Source organism: Actinia tenebrosa, unplaced genomic scaffold, assembly GCF_029948245.1.
Source record: "Actinia tenebrosa isolate PJP-AT-01 unplaced genomic scaffold, QUT_ActTen_1.0 PGA_scaffold2__45_contigs__length_23673736, whole genome shotgun sequence".
NCBI lineage: Eukaryota > Metazoa > Cnidaria > Anthozoa > Actiniaria > Actiniidae > Actinia > Actinia tenebrosa.
The window spans coordinates 14,247,448-14,256,578 of record NW_028292579.1 but is presented as its reverse complement, the minus strand read 5'-3'; the positions used below and the strand labels follow the sequence as shown (position 1 = coordinate 14,256,578).

Below are 9,131 nucleotides of genomic sequence, written 5' to 3'. Positions count from 1 at the left end.
TTTTTGTTACAAAACTCGGCAGAATGATGTTAATTGGTCACTTACCATCTCTCATGAGGACGAATTTGTGGATTATTCTACAAGTTAAATCAAATGGAAAACAATTAATGAGATACTTAAAAAACATCAACGAATGATGGATCTTAGCATTATCCGCCTAACCTTACCTGGTCAATGATGGCCAAATGACCTTGGAGGTAGCTTGCTAGCTCCTCCAAGCAATCCTTTACGTAAAAACAGATTATAGGGCAGTTAACCCCTTTAGATTTATTTTTCTTTGTAAACGAGGCGGTCGAATGTATCATAGATTTCGGATCGCAAAACGGCGATGTCGGCAGCTTTTCTTAAATCGCGATTTTCGCAAAAAGAAAAAAGTTTTTCCACAAAAACCATATACTGTTTTTTCTTATATCATAGACTATGTTTAGGTAAAGTTTAAGCAAATTCTAATTTTCAACCCTTGCCACCGATTTTTCGGGTTTTGGTGACATCGGCTCTTAATGTCTTATATCTCAAACTCATTACTAGTTTATATGTTCAATAATAAATCAGTATTAGGTTGGGTGGATGAGTATGTATGTGAGCCACCTTGACCTTAAGATGTCATACTTTTACGTTTTTAAATAGGGTAAAAGAATTTTTAGACTCTAAAAACAGTTTCCTTACCACTATGCTACAACTTTAATTAATCCTTCCCATAGATTATGAATCAACCAACCTAATCGTAACACCTTAAAGTCAAAATAAGCACAAGCCTGCTTTTCAGTGTTTAGAATCTTACTGGTGATTATTATTTCTTTCCTATCATTTGTACCTTTTAGTTGTGCAGGTGACCAAGGACATTTTTCAACTCCTCCATGGTCATTCTGCACAGCCAAAATTACTTGGGATATCCTTTGCTGCTATCTTTCTGTCTTGATACTTAAATAATAAAAAATACAACTTAGATACAAGGTTATCAATATTAATCAAGTATTAATCCACTGATGATGGCAGCAGGACTGCCGAAACATGTCTATTAAAAGAGTCATATTATACCTGAAGATTATTAATCAAGTAATTATATAAGGAGTGAATAAGAGAAAAATATCAAATGCCCTTGGCCTTGATATTTTTCTCTTATTCACTCTATTTCATTACACACACCGAACAGATAATTTATTACTATTATACTATAATTTTAAAAGGGTAAATTTTACACTGTGAAAATATTAAAAATCACTGACGTTTTGGACATTAGGAGTCGTCGCAGTAGCATCCAAAACGTCAGTTATTTTTTTGATCTTTTCATGGTGTAAAATTTACCCTAAAAATTTAGAAACACCGACACAGCTCACACTAGTTTTTAGCTAGTTATCTCTCAATATTACTCAAGTATAAGAGGCCTTATATGATAAAATTTATGATTTCAAAATTATCAGCCATGAGTTTTGATTATGTTTTGGTAGGGATTCTTCTGGGATTTGAACTCTAGGCAATAAATTATTTAGGGTGATAAATAAATGCCAAAATATCTCTGAAGAAAATTGCTGGTGTAAATTTTTAACATTTATAACCATTTAACAGCCATACTTTGAAAAAAATATTATGGTTGGTACTTCTTACCTTTCATCAAAATTAAAACCTGGAAACCTCGTTTTCCATCAATGCGTTATAAATGCTGCAGAAGTCTTGCTACAAATGAAACAACAATAACATATATACATATGATTAGACATAATTAACAAAGCTTGGTTATGTTTCAATCACAGATAAAGGCTAAAATTAGTTCATGTGTAGTATATTTTTTATAGCTAGCCATCTCTTCTTTGAATACGTCTATACACCGAATCTAAATATGGCGGACGGCGCGGGGGAATTGGGCCGTGTTGCACGGAACCGAGGCTGGTCAGTCGTCACGTTGCGAAGTTTTCCCTTCGGCTTTGTTATTTACAACTAGAAATGTCAAAAAAATATGGAAATTGTCCTTACAGAGGAAGATATTCCAGGGGCTAGTCTCCGTGGAAGACAGCCTTGTTTTCTAAAGAATAAAGAGCTTCGTTTTTGGCTTAAATGTCGTGGAGATTCGTTGAAAGGCCTCAAAACGAAGGCACAGTTAGTAAAAAGGTGAGAGAACTTTCACGTATGCATAAAAATATATCCTGAAGCCTTACTGTAAAAAAAACCTTAATATATTTAAAGTAATATCATTTTATTGTATTCAAGTTTATCATTTTACGAGGATCAGAATGTTAAGCTAAAGATATCGCACTTACCGATCGTTTCGATGATGAAAAATTTGTTCGCGGCGTTCGCTCGACTTGTGACCTTTCTCAAAGGCAGACTCTTACGTTTTATTATTTAGAAAATCTAACTGAAATTAACCCTACTTACAACATTGTTTATTGCTTTACTATATTACATTTAAATAGGGAATATTTTTCTGTTTCAGGGTCGAGGAATATATCAAGTCCGGTAGAGATAAAAATGTTATTGATCCTGACTCATGCCAAATCTACACAAAACGCAAACTGCGAAAACAGGCTTGCAGTACTAACGACAAATCTGATTCATCTCTGTCGCCAACTTGAGTTGCTATATTATTTTTCTCCATTTTCTTCGGATCCTCTTTCTCTTTATTTGATTGCAGTGCTGAGACCCTCAAAAGAATAAAAGTTGGTTAGATTTTGAGGGCTAAAAGGAACCCATTTCAAAGCTATAACTTTCTTACCTCGAAATCGTCAACTGTTAGCTGTATAAGACGATCCAGTGCAGGAGCAATAGAAGCTTCAGGAAGGTGGTTGCCTTCGACAAAAGCCTCCCATTCGCATAAGGAGCTGATGGCGCCAAAATCTTCCATAAATCGAAAATAAGATTAATTTCGAAAGCAAAGTTGATGACCGAATATAGATCACGAATTTCAAGGTTCTCGCTTTTTATGCTAGTCGTGACTCCATCTACTCAATGACTCAAAATTGCCGAGTCATTCTGTTTTTAATCAACATTTCGCGCCACTTTGTCCAAAATCTCATTTTTATGTACATAGAAATCCCGCCACTTTTTCATAGCCTCATTGCATATGTACATTGCTACATTTTGACGTCAAGTCCGAAAACCCAAAGGACCAATCCGCGCCACTTCCGGAGACGTCATGACAAAAGGACCAATAATAAACCTCAAACATTTTTGCTGAAAAAATTACAGTTTTAATTACCCTGTGACGTCATTTCCACAAAAACCAAAGGACCAATCCGGGCCACTTACGGATGACGTCGCGACAAAAGGACCAATCATAAGCCTCAAAACTTTTTGCTGAATAAATTACAATTTTTGCTGAAAAATCCGGATAATTCCATGCACAATACACTACTCAAGCAACAGTCACTCAGTACCGACTTGTATCAGGAAGGCAACAACTTTCTTAAATGATGAGTACTTGAAAGACATTGAAACTGCCAGTGATTCAAATGCATTTTATTTTAAAGCACAATGTCATCACAGCTTTAGAAAAAACGACCCACCTCACAGCATAAAACTTGCTCTTTCAATCATATCAGGAGAGGTGATGCATGCAAATTGCACTGGCGTTGCTGGAAAAGTTGGGTTCTGTAACCATTCTTTAGCATTAATGCTTAAGATTTGCAAATTCAGCTTTTACGAATGCAAAAATGTTGACGATCTAGACAATGAAGGTGATGTTAATCCAAAAGAACCTTGTACTTCTAGATTGCAACAGTGGCATAAAAGGGAAAGAGGGGATGTGATAAAACAACAACCTGTAATGGATGTCATTGTGTCAAAAACCAGCAATGAAACTTACACATCTACTTCAAGAAAACCAGGAGTGAAGTGCCTTTTGTATGAAGCTAGGAATAGTATACAGAACTAGAGACAAGCTGAATGTGAACTACAAGCAAAACGTCAAGCAATAAATACAAAAATGGCATTATCACAAATTATGGGATCCCATATATCAAACCCACCTGATTTGATTGAACCAAAATTTGGTAGGTGTGCTCAGTGCTCCTATGGTAGTTATCAACTGGACTTCACAGAGGACAATTTTAAAGTATACATGGACATATCCTCGTGAAAGAGTGTCTCAAGATGTACAAGATATTTATGAATACCCATTGTTACTTTTGTCTGATAATCAAGATAATGACTTTACAATACCACCTAACCTGAAGGAGGCAGAAACTAATTTACTGAACAGCTTAAGAGTTGGCAAAGCTAAATTGAATGATATTGAAAGGAAAACAAGAGGACAATCTGGAAGTGATGACTGGAAGAAAGAAAGACAGTTCAGATTCACTGCATCAAATTTTGGATTGATTACAAACAGGAACAACAGATATACTAGGCATGGAAACCAATATGAAAGTATTGCAATAAGACAGTATCAAAAGTACATGTTATCAATGAAAAAGCCAGTTCTTGTCTACAAGTCAGGTCTTGTAGTTAGCCTTACTTCACCATACCTAGGTGCCTCACCGGATGGTAAAGTGATCGACAAAAGGTGTCATGCACCCTTTGGACTGATTGAAGTTAAGTGCCCCGAAACAAAGTTCATGGTGACACCCCTTGATGCCTGTTCACACGAAGGATTCTTTTTAGAGAATTGTAATGGTCAGCCGAAACTCAAACACAATCATTCCTACTAAAAACAAGTTCAAGGTCAACTAAGAATCACAGGGGCAAAATGGTGTGATTTCATAGTTTATACTAGCAGAGGAATGAGCATTGAAAGAATTAAATTTGATGAACAGTTCTGGCTCAATTTACAAGAAAGTCTTAAAAACTATTACTTTACCCACTTCATCTCTAAAGCTGCCAGTGAGTTTAGCAGAGCCCAATAACTATAGAAATGACTTTATTAAGCACTAATGAAAAAAAGTTATTTATAAAAAATTCAACTTGTAATATTTAGAATAGAATGTTAATGTCAACAAACAACAACAAAATAATTTTGTATTATTAACAAACCATATAAGAGAACAAAAAATAACCTTATTATTCAGGTCCATAAACAACAAAGAAATCATTGTGCATAAAAAATCAATCACTAAACTTTGTTTCATGTACAGTGTTATAATTTATTTTGACACTGATAACTTATTTCCAAAGTCATTCTAGCTATTGGCTTTTTCTGAAAGAGCAAAATGACAATTTTGTTTTGTCACATTCACTTCTAACTTAACTTAGACTGACTATTCTTTCACAGATGATGGAAAATCACTTTGTGGTACAGATGTTTAGAGTTAGTACTCAATGATTATCATGATTCAGTTCTAGAACTTAAATCTAATTTTGTAATGTTAGTGAGTGGGAGCAATAATTGATTACTCTTTTGTTAGATAATTTTTTATTCTTACTATCCATGATTTATGTTTAAGCTGCATTTACCGAAGCCAACACAACATTAAAATTCTTTGAATCTGCAAAATCAATAAATATTTTTGCCAAAAATATGAGATTTTGATAATGTTGTGTTTTGAGTCGTTCATGTTTTTCTATCACATTTGAAGTGTATCATAGTTAATGTGTAGCAAAAAAAAAAGAAAATGAGGGGATCATGTGTATTGCATAAAAATGCACAAACAGTTCACATTTGATTGACAACTCGAAATATACTAAGTGGAATAACCTTGTCCCAGGTATGAAACTTTTTGATTTTGTTGATTGCTCTTTCAACATGAATTCTAACTCTAGCTATTTTCTGTGTTTTAATAACATCTTCAGCAGACATTTGTGAATCACCTCCTAGAAATGGTGGGATGTTGTTCTTGACACCCAAAGGCAGAAGATCATCAATTTGGAATCCTTTGTCTGCCATGACTTGTCACCATCATCAAACTGTTGGGATAGAAACCCACTCCCAGTAACAATTTCTCTGTCACTGATGCTCCCAGTGTGAAGCTGGCTAATAAAGGTTAATGCTCCACTAGGAGCAATACCAACCAAGGCTTTCAAGGTCACATAATTCTTATATGAGCTGAAAAGCTCACTGTTCAGAAGTAAACTACTGGGCATCTCACATCTTACTTCTGTGCAGTCAATAATTACTCTTGTGTGGGGATATTTCTCTTTAAATATAGCAGGCATAGTCTCATCAACAGTTTGCCGTGATGGCCATATGCATATAGGAGCAAACTTTAGGTACATAAAATTTATCCAAGTGGTAAAAAATCCGCTTATTGTTGACTGTGCCACACAATAAAGATGGGCAAGGTGTTGTTCGGCAAAACCCCTCCTCAGCCTGCACATTACAATAAAGAACTGATCATTTGGTGTTATTTTGCTTTTACGACCCCTTTTATTAAACCTATCATCTTGTTCATTGTCCTCATCGTAAAAGTTCTCTGGGACATCATCCCTTGACTGTTCTTTCTGGCGAATGTTTTCACATTCTTTCCCTGGATCAAGGTATTCAAAAATAGCGTTATAAACGTTGATGTTAGGCATGCTTGTGTAGAATGCAATATCTTTGTCGCGATTGAAGCGATTAGCATGAAATGTTCTCGATCTAAACTCCAAGTTATTGTTTTCAAGGCTCTCTACCTTCGCTTCAAGCCTTTGGTTTTCATTAAAAAGTTCCTCAGAACGTCTCTTGTGGTTCTCTACTTCTCTGTCGAGCAAGGCAAGTTTGTCTTCTAATTTTTTAATATAAATAATAGCTTTATCCAATCTCTCTTCTATAGATTGTTCTTCTTCCGGATGAATCACGATATCCGACTCACTAATGATGCTTTCACTATCTTCTGTAGTGTCTTGTATCTTTTGCTTCTTTGATGACGATGGATTCAACGGCAATCTTTCTTTTCTTTGGAGAAACACTCCACATGAATAATGAAGGAATTGACGTGTTTAATGGATGAACCCGTCTGGTTAACGTTTTCCTAAGATAGAAAAGCTTAAAATGGAGGGAGCAAACTTTGGTTTTTTCAGTTATTTGGAACTCCTTTCCTTCATCTCGTCGAATAGCATGGATCCATTGGTTTCTCCTCAGAGGGTCCTTTGGGAAATTGAAAAACAAGACTTTTTCGCTATCCTTCGTTGTATATCCTCTTTGGGTACAGCCTACAACACATCAGTGTGAAGGCATAGTTGTAATAAAGGAGAATTTTGAGTTTAAACTGGATATTAGTCACTAAAATCTTCGAAGCATTTACTATAAACAAAGTGAGAGCTAGGTAATAGATGACTGACCAGCCTCGGTTCCGTGCAACTCGACCCAATCCCAATCCAATTTAGATTCGGTGTATTAAGTAATCACATTTTTTTATTCTAATGCTATCAAGCTTCGTATTTCAACAGATCCAGATTCTAACTAATACTATCGACTTACTTTGTCAAATGCTCTAGACCAGGAACTATTTATAGTAACATTTACATAATGTAAATTTTACTCACTCAAAGGAATTTCAGGAATGTACTTCGATGACGGATTCCTCTCTAGAATCCCTAACCTTCCAAAACTCCCGATCCAGGAAGTCAAAATTATTATTTCTTTTTATAAAAAAGTATCAACTTTAAAAATAATGATATCTTGATAAGTTTTAAAACTGCAAATCAACTAACTTAGAATATGTCAAAAGCCATGGCCTTCTGCATCGTGGCAAGGTGTGAAAACATTCGGATTCTTATTTCAAACCTGAATTCATCTTTTACAAGAGACGATATTTCAGTATTTCTTTAAATCATTTCTTAACCACTATTTTAACTTACCTTATAACTCTGTGGTACAGCAATCTTCTGGTTCATTCGTTGCTTCTTTGGACCAGGAGGCGAGTCCTCTGTCAACCGGTTTTCGATGTTCTTTAACAACTGACATTGTTCTTCGTCACGATCTACAATAATCTTTCTCAGTTCTTCAGAGCGACTGTCCAGGAATATCGAGCAAAATCGAAAATTTGTGGCCACAATCAAAAATAAATAAAAGTCCTTCATTTTTGGTCTGTAGACACTATTTGATGAGTTTATGAACGTACTAAAAAGTAACTTATGGACCAAATTTTTCTACTTTGTATATTGGGCCACATTTGCATCTTATTATCGTTATTGTATTGTATTCATTATTTTCAGTCCTGGCACTGATTATCTACCAAAAAGTGACAAAAACGGATTGCATGACCAATCATAGTGCATGATTGACATATGATAAAGACAATTATTTAATTTGGCTATCGGAGGATGCTCAAAGCGTTTTAAGATTTTTCCCAGCACTTTTTCAGAGAAAACTGACTATTCAGGTTTTGATGTAAAGAATTGGCCTCTGCGTGATAATAGAATTCACAGAAAGCATGCAATGGAGGTTTAAAATGCTTCAAACCACGAAAAACGCGCAAACAAAAATGGTGTCTATTACAGTAGCCTTCTCAAGCTTGAATACTTTGATGCAGTGAGAATGACAGCCATTGATCCCATGCAAAATTTGTTCTTGGGAACATCAAAAACTTTATTCAAGCTCTTGGTGACAGAAGAAATACCTGATAAGTATTAGAAACATTAGAACAAAAGCTTTCTAGCTATGATGTTCCTACTGGATTTGTCAGGCTTCCAAAGAATATCTTATCAAATTATGGTTGTTTTACAGCATCACAGTGGAAGAATTGGACTCTCACATACTCAACATACTGCTTAATTGGCCTCATTCCTGAAGCTTATTTTCGATGCTGGCAAACATTTCTCCTCGCTTGTCAGCACAATGGCACGTCCTGTAATCCCAGAAGTGGATATTGCAAGAGCAAATTGTTTGTTCATAAAGTTTGGAGAACAGTTAGAAAATGTCTTTGGAAAGAAATATGTAACACCAAACATGCACCTCCATTGTCATTTAAAGGTTTCTGTTCTAGACTACGGACCAGTGCATGCATTTTGGTGTTTCAGTTTTGAATGTTACAATGGTATACTGGGAGATACAGCCATGAATGGACGCTCAATTGAAGTATAACTGATGAGAAAGTTACTAGCAGGAAAATTCGTCTATAATACAGTACTGCCAAGAGAATTTAAAGAGACTTTTCCTTCCTTGTTTTCAGCACAATAATACAATTCATGCTGTATATTTTTTGAAAAGTGCTGGCTGTTACGATCTAAAGGAAATTGATTGGAGGGATTTAACCCTTATATCCTTTCCAAGGTCATATCGG

General features: G+C 35.4%; 2 pseudogenes; both read left to right on the top strand.

Moving 5' to 3' along the window:
- Window positions 1–1,890: 1,890 nt before the first annotated feature.
- LOC148909325 (uncharacterized) lies at window positions 1,891–4,838 on the top strand (annotated as a pseudogene).
- A 3,461-nt stretch (window positions 4,839–8,299) lies between these two features.
- Window positions 8,300–9,028, top strand: LOC148909324 (uncharacterized; annotated as a pseudogene).
- The last annotated feature ends 103 nt before the right edge of the window (window positions 9,029–9,131 follow it).